Source organism: Meriones unguiculatus, chromosome 2 (assembly GCF_030254825.1).
Source record: "Meriones unguiculatus strain TT.TT164.6M chromosome 2, Bangor_MerUng_6.1, whole genome shotgun sequence".
Classification (NCBI taxonomy): Eukaryota; Metazoa; Chordata; class Mammalia; order Rodentia; family Muridae; genus Meriones; species Meriones unguiculatus.
Window position 1 is genome coordinate 127,455,984 of NC_083350.1, and position 11,606 is coordinate 127,467,589.

Sequence of the window (11,606 nt, forward strand, 5' to 3'; positions counted from 1 at the left end):
CATCTTCAACAAATGGTGCTGGTCCAATTGGATGTCCACATGTAGAAAAATGAAAATAGATCCATACTTATCACCCTGCACAAAACTGAAGTCCAAGTGGATCAAAGACCTCAACATAAAACCAGACACATTAAATCGGCTTGAAATAAAAGTGGGGAATACCCTAGAACTCATTGGTACAGGAGAAAACTTCCTGAACAGAACTCCAACAGCACAGGCTCTAAGAGCAACAACCAATAAATGGGACCTCATGAAACTGAAAAGCTTCTGCAAAGCAAAGGACACCATCATCAAAACACAGCGACCTCCTACAGATTGGGAAAGAATCTTCACCAACCCTTTATCTGACAGAGGACTCATATCCAGTATATATAAAGAACTAAAGAAGCTGAAAGGCAGCAAACCAAGTAATCCAATTAAAAAATGGGGAACAGAGCTAAACAGAGAATTCTCTGTAGAGGAATACCGAATGGCAGAGAAGCACTTAAAGAAATGCTCAACCTCACTAGCCATTAGGGAAATGCAAACCAAAACAACCCTGAGATTTCACCTTACACCCATGAGAATGGCCAAGATCAAAAACTCAAGTGACAACACATGCTGGAGAGGTTGTAGAGAAAGAGGAACCCTTCTCCACTGCTGGTGGGAATGTAAACTGGTACAACCACTCTGGAAATCAATCTGGCATTTTCTCAGACAACTAGGAATAGTGCTTCCCCAAGATCCAGCCATACCACTCCTAGGCATATATCCAAAAGAGGCTCAAGCACACAAAAAGGACATTTGCTCAACCATGTTTGTAGCAGCTTTATTTGTAATAGCCAGAAGCTGGAAACAACCCAGGTGCCCCTCAACTGAAGAATGGATGCAGAAAATGTGGTACATCTACACAATGGAATATTACTCAGCAATGAAAAATAAGGAAATCATAAAATTTGCAGGTAAATGGTGGGATCTGGAAAGGATCATCCTGAGTGAGTTGTCCCAGAAGCAAAAAGACACACATGGTATATACTCACTAATATAGACATACAACATAGGACAAACCCACTAAAACCTGTGCATCTAAAGAAACTAAGCAAGAGAGAGGACCCTAACTAAAATGTCCAATCCCCATCCGGAAAGGCAAAGAGGAGGGACATCAGAAGAAGAAGAAAACAGAAAACAACCTAGGAACCTACCACAGAGGGCCTCTGAAAGCCTCTGCCCTACAGACTATGAAAGCAGATGCTAAGCCTGATGGGCAACTGTTGGGCAGAGTGAATGGAATTTTATGTAAGAACTGGGAAATAGTAAGAGCTGGAGAGGACAGGGTCTCCACAAGGAGAGCAACAGAACAAGAAAATTTGAACACAGGGAACTTCCCAGAGACTCATACTCCAACCAAGGACTATTCATAGAGATAACCTAGAACCCCTGCACAGATGTAGCCCAGGGCAGTTCAAAGTCCAATTGGGTTACATAGTAATGTGAAGAGGGGCTGCCTCTGACATGAACTGACTGGCCTGCTCTTTAGTCACCTCCTCCTGAGGGGGAGCAGCCTTACCAGGCCATAGTAGAGGACAATGCAGCCACTTTTGATGTGAACTGATGGACTAAGATCAGAAAGGAGAGGAGAACCTCCCCTATCAGTGGACTTGGGGAGTGGCATGCATGCAGAGGGAGGTGGGAGGGTGGGATTGGGAGGGGAGGGAGGGGCTTATGGGGGGATGCAGAATGAATAAAGTGTAATTGATGAAAAATTAAAAAAAAGGGGGGGAAATAATTTAAGAACCTTAAATGACTTTCAAAAGTGGAGGAAAACATGGAGTTAGTCAATTTACATGGAGCACGTCTCGCCCCTGGGGGCAATGGTCTCCTGAACCTACTCAGACCTCGGACACCACCACTGCTAGTTCTAGAACTGATGCAGGATGATCCAACGAGGGGGTTAAAGCTTCTCATAATATTTCCTATAAGCCCACACCTGTTTGTTTATATCCCCCATTTTTATTCATTATTAGCCAGATAGAGCCAAGTAATTGTGGTAATGATACTTGCTTTTTTGCCCAATGCTGGAATGCTAGTAAATTTACTAGCTGGTTACTCGCATGCCTCGCTGAGTGCCTGTGCCCGTTGATGCCCTCACACTATGACTCTCTTCAGACAGAAAAGGGATCTTGGAATTACAGCTGCCATTGTTACTGCCATCTCATTGGCGGCTGTTGGAGCTACCACCACGGCATTAGCCATGAGTCATACTGGGCAGACTGCTAAGACCCTGAATAACCTTTTAGCCAATGTAGCTCATGCCTTAGATGTACAAAAAGGAATTAATGCTCAAATAAAAGGAGGTTTGATGGTGTTCAATCAGAAGATTGACCTCGTGCAGGAGCAAATTGATACCCTATGGCAAATCACTCAACTTGGCTGTCAATGAAAGTATGCTGGACTTTGAGTCACTAGCATACAACATGAGAATTTTCCCTGTGCTGCAAATCTGTCTAAACAATTGTCTAGCTATATTTTAGGTAATTGGACTGGAGAATTCGATACTACGATGGAGCAGCTGAGAGTGGCCATTGTCACGGTAAATTCTACCAGAGTGGACGCAGGACTAGCCACAGGATTATCATCATGGATTGCTGCAGCCATGAATCATCTGAAGGAATGGGCGGGCATGGGAGCGTTAGCAGGCCTTCTGGTGTTGGTCACCTTGGTTTGCCTGTGGTATATATGCAAGATTAGTCTCACAACAGCGTAATGCAGCCATGACCATTCAGGCCTTTACAGCCATTGAAGCAGGACAGTCTCCCCAAGCATGGTTGGCTACCATAAAAAGCCAAAATGTTACGCTCAGGATGCGAGGCTAAGCACTGCACTCAGGGTCAGCCGCTTTGGACCCAGAGAAGAGCATGTCTGATTGCATGCGGGTTGATGCCCCAGGTCCCACCTCTGAGAAAAAGGTATTGGACAGGTCTGATGCTCTTTGGGTGGATGACACCTAAATGAACATCAGTACAAAGTCCCAATTTATTTCTAATATCAGAGATTAGACCTCTACTCTTGCCTGATGCGTCCAAAACAAAAAGGGGGAACTGTAGAGAGCTGCGTAATGCCGCGCCTGAAAGATGGAGCTGGTTTCCGCCTTCCACCTTCCCGATGGTGAGTGCTCTCTGTCACAAACAACTCCACATTTGGCTAAGGCTGAGGATCTGGCTTGCTTCCATGTATGTGGACCTATCTGCATTGCCCACGTGGCATGCTGAGGTTGGCCACCCAGAGGCTATTTAAAGTGGGCTTGCTTTACCCAAGGTCAGATGATTGTTCAAGGTTCCTGAATAAACTGTATTGAAAAAAAAAAAAAAGAGATCCAACTGCTTCTGCCTTCTTGGGAGGACAAGGAAGTGAGAAAGTGATGTGATTATCTTTTTTCAAATGTTTAAGTTAATTTTAAATGAAAGAGATCATAATGTTTACAGTCTTTCTTTGTCAATTATACCTTGATGAAATTAGAAATGATAAAAAGTAATAGAAAAGTAAAGCAGAAATAGATTCAAAACAAACTTACCCACTCCTTATTCTGAGTTCTGCTCATCAGTAAAAAAGAATATCTTTAAGCAATATCTCTGTTAAATTTCTTCTAGGATTGCTTCATAACTTTGAGCACTACACCACATTTGATAAGATATGTAAATTTGTGCATGTTTATGTGTGTGTAGATTTTTGTCAAACTACTATATTCTCTTTCTGAATGCTGCTCATTGAAATCTCAATATTCAGTTTTGTGGGTTTTTTTTCCTTCATCATCATCATTATCATCATCAAACATTCATGTATCTCCTTCTATATAACAGACAACATTATTCTAGGATTTTAGAGGTATTGTCTATGAATTCATTTTTTATGAATCTCCAGCATCTGTAAAGAACTACCTGTCAGGTCACAACAGGCCCATTGAGCCTACAGAAGAGTTGTACCTTTGCCAGGGATTTTACTAGTATAAACAGCACAGGTCTGAGGGTTTGGGTGAACCCTATCATAAGAAACTACCATGCCGTGTCGTGCAGTCATTCAGCTTCTCAGTCATTTTTCTGTAGAGGAAACTCACGTCCTTCTAAAAGGAATTCTTCACAGAGCCAACAACTTCCAGTTCCAAACTGGACTGGTGTCTCTCCATGCCTGCCTCAAGGTTGCTGTCCTAGAATTGCGCTTCAGTATGGGAGAGATCTGTTCCTCCTTTGGGCTGATGGCTTCTTCTCGGATTCCTCTTTGTTCAGCTGGAATAACTCCTTCAGATCTAGCTTGTGGGTGGTCAATGTTCAGCGTTCTTGCCTGTTGAAAAATGCCTCCCTCATGATTGATAGTTTGGCAAGGTAGAGAATGTTTTGCTCAAAAACATTTCCCTTCCGTCTCCAGCCGGCGAACGTCCTTCTCATTCTTCCTTGGCTTCTGCCGTTACTGATGGTCCACCCGGTGCCAAGCAGATTCCCATTTCCTGTGGATGACTTACCCTGAGATTTTAATATTTTTCCCCTTTACCCTCATTGTCTAAAATGTCACAAGAATATGCCTTGTGTTCATTTTGTCCATTTATTCTATTTTGTTTTTCTGGTCTCTGCTATGTGGAAGCCTGTATTTTTGTTGTTGTTGTTTTCATGTCTGGAAATTTGTCTCTTCTTCTGTTTTGTCTATTTTCTTGTTTTGAGCATCTTCTGGATATTAAGACTTTTGCATATTTACAATATCATTTTTTTCTTTTATCTTTGTTTTGTTTTTGTTTTTCCACTGAGGCTGCCTCTTAAATTTCTAATTTGAGCAACTAGTTTTGTATTTTTAAAGAGTCCATTTGGTTGCTATTGTTCTTTTTCTTGGCAGCCAATTCTCACTCTACAAATGCTTTCCATTGAAACTTTGTTCCTGGATGCAATCACTTCAAAGACAGTTTCTACTCTTTAATTACCTCTTTCCTCTAGGGTTAGTGTGTTTTTCTCGACCTGATTTTATTTTCCCTTCTGACAATTTCTTTTTTAAGTGGGGCATGACTTTTGATTCCTACTTTACCTGGAAAGGGCCAGCTTGCTCAACCCAGCTATGTTTGTTTATGCACAGGTCTTCCTTCACTTAGAAAGGCACTTGTCATCAGCCTTTGCTGCAAACCCTGTAGCTGTAGAGGAATAGGCTGCCCCTGCTTCAACCTCTTCCAGGATTGTTTGTTTGTTTGTTTTCTGTTTTTGTTTTTTCCCAAAAATGGGGATGGCTTTGCTCAGGTGGAATTCACCCTGCCAGGTTCCTCCTCTTGAGGGCCTAAAGGCAAGCCCTCTGCTTCTACCTGAGCATGTGACACAGGGAAAGGGTTGTGGACTATGACTCACTGCTATTTCAGTTGAATCTCTTCCAACCCTCAACTTCTCCCAAGTTGGAAGGGTTCTCCTCTCTCTCTCCTGTCTCTCTCTCTCCTTCTCGCTCTGTCTCTGTTTCTCTGTGTCTGCTTCTCTTTCCTTCTCTCTCTGTCTCTGTTTCTCTGTGTCTCTCTGTCTCTCTCTCTTTTTCTCTCTGGGTCCACTGCCAGGAAAAACAGCCCTAGCCCCTATCAGAGGTTTCCCTTGTTAATGTGATTTAATATCAATACAATTCTAAGTATTTCTGATTTTAAGACATTTGTTTGTCTACTTCTCTACCTCCCCGATGTCCCTGCTCTTAAACCCCTGTACAATCTTTATTACTCTTCATTCTATGTGCCCGATGTGTGTTGGGGGCAGGGATTGTTATATGTGTACATGTCTGCCACTTTGAACAAGTGCCCCACTGCATCTCTGGCTGCCTCCTCATTTTTAGGCAATTTATATGTACATATATATTATCTATTTACACATATACATACATATATGTGTATATACATATATTTTCTATATACATATATACATATCTATTATCCATTGGGCCACAGGGTTGTATGAGTAACTTCCTAATGTTTCTTCTTCTTCTTGTAGTATCTTCAAATACTGAGACCAAATTTGATATTCTATCCTTTCAGAATTAAATATTTTTAGCATGGCTCACTGGAAATTCAGTTCTATCATTCCGGTAATTTTCTTCTGAACTTTTCCCACCTTCATAAAGGAGTTCAAAGCCATGTTAGATCATGGAAGCCAAGTTCTGTCTACCACATCACACATCCACAGTGGGCAATTCCTCTTGCTTCTCAGGTGTAGACAGGTAAAATTAACACTGTGTCACCTGTAGCTGCTCTGAAGCCTGTGTTCAGATTTAAAAGCTGTGAAACTATGGGAAAATAGAATTATAATCCAAGAACTCTCAAGATGCTGGCATAGCTTCTAATTTGTACACAGTTATATGTACCACCTGAACCAACGTTACCCTGAACCTCTTGGTTGCGGTCATTCGGTTGATTCATGACACCATGAATCTGAAGGTTCAGTTTTCAGAAAATTATTGTTATATTGACGGAAACATGCATCAATGTAACTCTATGTTACTAACTCCATGTTTTTCAGTTATGTAAAAGGCAATTTTAAACTCCACCTGATTTCTCATGAGCAAAAAATGAACATTTTTAATAAGCTCCTCGGATTGCCATAACAGCATGGCAATCCGAGGAGCTTATTAAAAATAAGTCTGGTGGGTGTTACTGGTCCTCAAGATCACCTCAGATAACACCTATTCTTGTTTTGTAAACCTGCTTAAGACATACCTGATTGGTTGATTAAAGAGCCTAAAACTGTGCCTGGCCGTATAGGGTAGGCGAGGCTAAGGGTCCTGGACTTTTGGGTTCAAGAGAGAATCATGAAAAAGAGACAGACAGGTGTTATCAGAATGGTGTTAGCCATTCTGATAAGTGTAAGGTGAAATCTAGGGGTTGTTTTGATTTGCATTTCCCTAATGACTAAAGACGTTGAGCATTTCTTTAAGTATTTCTCTGCCATTCAATATTCCTCTATTGAGAATTCTCTGTTTAGCTCTGTACCCATTTTTTAATTGGATTACTTGATTTGTTGCTTTTTAACTTCTTGAGTCCTTTATATATTCTGGATGTTAGCCTTCTGTCAGATATAGGGTTTGTGAAGAGCCTTTCCCAATCTGTAGGCAGTTATTTTGTTCTGATGACAGTGTCCTTTGCTTTACATAAGCTTTTCAATTTAAGGAGGTCCCATTTTATTGATTGCTGATCTTAGAGTCTATGCTGTTGGTGTTCTATTCAGGAAGTTGTCTCCTGTGCCAATGAGTTCAAGGCACTTCCCCACTTTTTCTTCTACAGATTTAGTGTGTCTGGTTTTATGTTGAGGACTTTGATCCACTTGGACTTTAGTTTTGTGCAGGGTGATAAACATGGATCTATTTGCAGTTTTCTACATGTAGACACCCAGTTAGACCAGCACCATTTGTTAAAGATGCTGTCTTTTTTTTCCAATGTATGGTTTGGGTTTCTTTGTCAAAAATCAAGTATCCATAGATGTGTGGGTTTATTTTTGGATCTTCTATTCGATTAGTGACAATACATGCTGGAGAGGATGTGGAAAAAAAGGGAACCCTCCTCCAATGTTGCTGGGAATGTAAGCTTGTACAACCACTTTGGAAATCAATCTGGCGCTTTCTCAGACAATTAGGAACAGTGCTACCTCAAGATCAAGTTATACCACTCCTAGGCATATATCCAAAATATGCTCAAGTATACAAGGACATTTGCTCAACTATGTTCATAGCAGCTTTATTTGTAATATCCAGAATCTGGAAACAACTCAGATGCCCCCCAGTTGTGGAATGGATACAGAAATTGTGGTACATTTACACAATGGAATACTACTCAGCAATTAAAAACAAGGAAACCATGAAATTTGTAGGCAAATGGTGAGAACTAGAAAAGATCATTCTGAGTGAGGTATCTCAGAAGCAGAAAGATACACATGGTATATACTCACTTATAAGTAGATATTAGACATATAATATAGGATAAACATACTAAAATCCGTACACTTAAAGAAGCTAAGCAAGAAGGAGATCCCTCGGTAAGATGCTCAATCCTCATTCAGAAAGACAAATGGGATGGACATCGGAAGAGAGAAAAAACAGGGAACAGAACAGGAGCCTACCACAGAGGGCCTTTGAAAGACTCCACCCAGCAGGGTATCAAAGCAGATGCTGAGACTCATAGCCAAACTTTGGGCAGAGTGCAGGGAATCTTATGGAAGAAAGGGGAGATATAAAGACCTGGAGGGGACAGGAACTCCACAAGCAGAGCAACTGAACCAAAAAATCTGGGCACAGGGGTCTTTTCTGATACTGATACTCCAACTAAGGATCATGCATGAAGATAACCTAGAACCCCTGCACAGATGTAGCCCATAGCAGCTCAGTGCCAAATGGGTTCCCTAATAATGGGAACAGGGGCTGTCTCTGACATGAACTCATGGGATGGCTCTTGGATCACCTCCCCCTGAGGGGGAAACAGCCTTACCAGGCCACAGAGGAAGACAATGCTGCCAGTCCTGATGAGACCTGATAGGCTAGAGTCAGATGGAAGGGGAGGGGGACCTCCCTTATCAGTGGACTTGGGGAGGGGCATGGGAAGAGATGGTGGAGGGAGGGTGGGATTAGAATGGGACTAGGGAGGGAACTACAGCTGGGATACAAAGTGAATAAATTGTAATTAATAAAAAATAAAGTTTTTTATTAAAGAGACAGACAGGAAGAAGGGAGGAAGGAGGATGCCATGATGTGTTATCGTGAAGAAGAAACCATGTGGCCCAAAAGAAAAGAACTCCAATAATAGCATTAAAAGACCCAGATAAAGAATAAAAGCAAATATAATCAGATTATGAATGAAAGGTAGTCCAGGTGAGGATGATTAAGGTGGATGGCACTGGATGGGAGCTGAGAGATGGGTGGTGAGGTTATTGAGACAGAGTAAGTGAAATATCTGCTCAGCCCAAGGTAAATAGTGCAATTCTAAAATCTAACAGGTGTCTGTGTTTTTTTCATTTGTGATAGCAGGTTAGATAGTCTTAGGGCAAATAATGTTTAAAATTAATAGCCCAATACTCGTTTTTTAATTTACTACAGCAAAGTCTATACAAAGAATATACAAGACTTAAAAATTGCCAAAAATGGACAAAGACAAGAATACTAACCTAAAACAGTACAGCTGTGGTGATATCATATTATAGCAGGCAAAAGTTTTAAAACAATTAAAGAAAATATTATTTGACAAAAACAATGTTATAATTTTCATTTATCACAAAGATTTTCCTGATATTTGAGGTTTCTTGGAATATTCTCTGTCTCTGGTTTCTTTCTTTCTTTATTTTTTTTTATATGAGTGCTCTATTTGCATACACACCTGCATGCCAGAAAAGGGCATCAGATCCCAGTATGGACGGTTGTGAGCTACCATGTGATTGCTGGGAATTGAACTTAGAACCTCTGAAAGAGCACACAGTGCTCTTAACCACTGAACCATCTCTCCAGCTTCTGTCTCAGGTTTCTTAAAAAGATTTATGAACAGGATGAAATGGGTGTTTTACAGTCACATGCAGGAAAAAAAATCTCTCAGATGTATTTTTAAAAAAAAACAGATTTTATTTTGTAGGAATCAAGAGGAAGGAGAGCAATGTCCACTTATTAATCTGTTTAGGTTGTGTATGTTTATAAGAATTAATAAGTCTTTACAGGCTAAGCAGTAATGATTTGACAGTATACTGGAAAAACCTGCCCTGTCCGTTCTCATGGGTCTTGCGTGGGTGAAAGCTACAGGTTCAAACTTGCTAATGCACTTCCCCCCCAGACTTTGGTTCAGGACGGTAGAGTCAGATTCAGTCCACGTGTGTACCAGCCTTTAGACAGAAGAATCCTAGTGTCTTTTCCACTCTCTGGGCAAATGGACTATGTCAGTAACATTTCTGGAATGTTAGCTATGAGGACTCAGAGACAAAAAAGTTAGCTGGAATTTATGAGGCCATCTCGGGAAAATTACTTCATCATGGCATTCTCATTTTCTCCAGTCAACTGGAATGTGAAATACCTCAGTTTCTATAGCTGTGCGGTGCTTGGCATGACCAAGAGGGGGTGAGTCTTCAGCATCTCCTACCTCGACAGCTGGATCCGGTCTCAAGAATCAGGGGTTCCTGCCCTGGCTAGTTATTTTTAGCTCATAGAGAGTCACTCACTGTCACTCTCTCTTGGCCTGAAACTGGCCCTGGCTGTCCTTAAGTCATCTGGGGACCTCCTATTCAGTTTTCAAGGCTCAGTTCCGGCACTGTTTCCTAGGGAAAGCCTTCTATGACTTTCTGGGGCATTTAGATTCGTTGAGGTGTACTGACTCTGTGAGAAAACAGACTGGAAAGTGCTTGGATCTAGCTTTACAGGTAGTGTTCCGTTAGGTGAGTTTTCTGAGCCTTCGTGTGTGCCTATCTGTAAATAAAACAGGTTGGCTTTGCAGGGCTATTCTGAGTGTAAAGTACAGTGGGAACTGCAAAATTCCGTAACAGAAAGGTTGGCACATGGACACACTGCCCTTTGTGAGTACTTTTCCCTCTCTTCTGCTCTCTCATCATGTTTTTGAATGGCATTTTGAATGGTTAGACTGACAACAGCCCATACTGTGAAAAGCATTTGGATAACAATCACATGAAGTTCCAAATTAAAACCAGTGTTACATAAATAAAGCATATTTTAGTGTTTCTTTTATTCTCAAAGATCCAAAATAATTACAGTGATCTTTTATTTGACGTGCATGTAAATGAGACCTCAAAAGGTCCTGAGGGAAGACAGCGCTGTGTTGCAATCTATAAATTTGACAGAGGTCAGTGCTATAACCTTAGTAAGCACTCCTGCCATTGCATCTGCTTTCCAAAACTCTCAGGTAGTCCAGGTGCAATACAGTTCACTGACAGGAAACAACTTCCAAGGACAATAGTACGTCAAATGTAATGATTTTTAAGTGTCATAAGAATTTGATTTTTTTCCTTCAACATTTTGCAAACATTCATCACCCTCATAGAATTATGGGTTAAGTCACGCGTTTGGATTTCTAGAACCACCTGCAAAAATCTTTTTCTGTATAGCAGGACCATGCTGTGTCACTAGATATTTTGTTCTTCCTGACTAAGAATATGAGGCTAAGAAATATGGGGTATTGATGTACAGGCCAGCAGTTTTCGTGGCTTTCCAATTAACTCTTATTCCCCACAAGCTACATGTCTTTGGTCAAGTTCTCACTCTGTTTTGAGAAGTTTGGAAATTACCGATGCCTTTCTCAACTCATCACTCATCAGGTATTTATAAACACAGTGATGAAAACAGCACAGAATCTGGGGTAGGGCCTGGGCACCAATTTCTTCTCTCCCACTTACTGGTTACACGGCCTTGGGTTGAGTTAGTTACATCCTCTGAGGACTGAGTGTGTGTCTCTCCCCCTGTGCACCCACCACTTTCTGTACCAAAGTTCCCATATACTGTGATGGGATTAGCACTGGACATCTCTGAGAGAAAAAAAATGGATTTAGATACTCTCAGCAATACAAGCTTCCCCGCCTTTATCCCTCTCCCATTTCCTCCATCACCCCTTTTCACTGCCTTTCCCTTTCTTACTCTCCCCAAAGAGTTCTCTC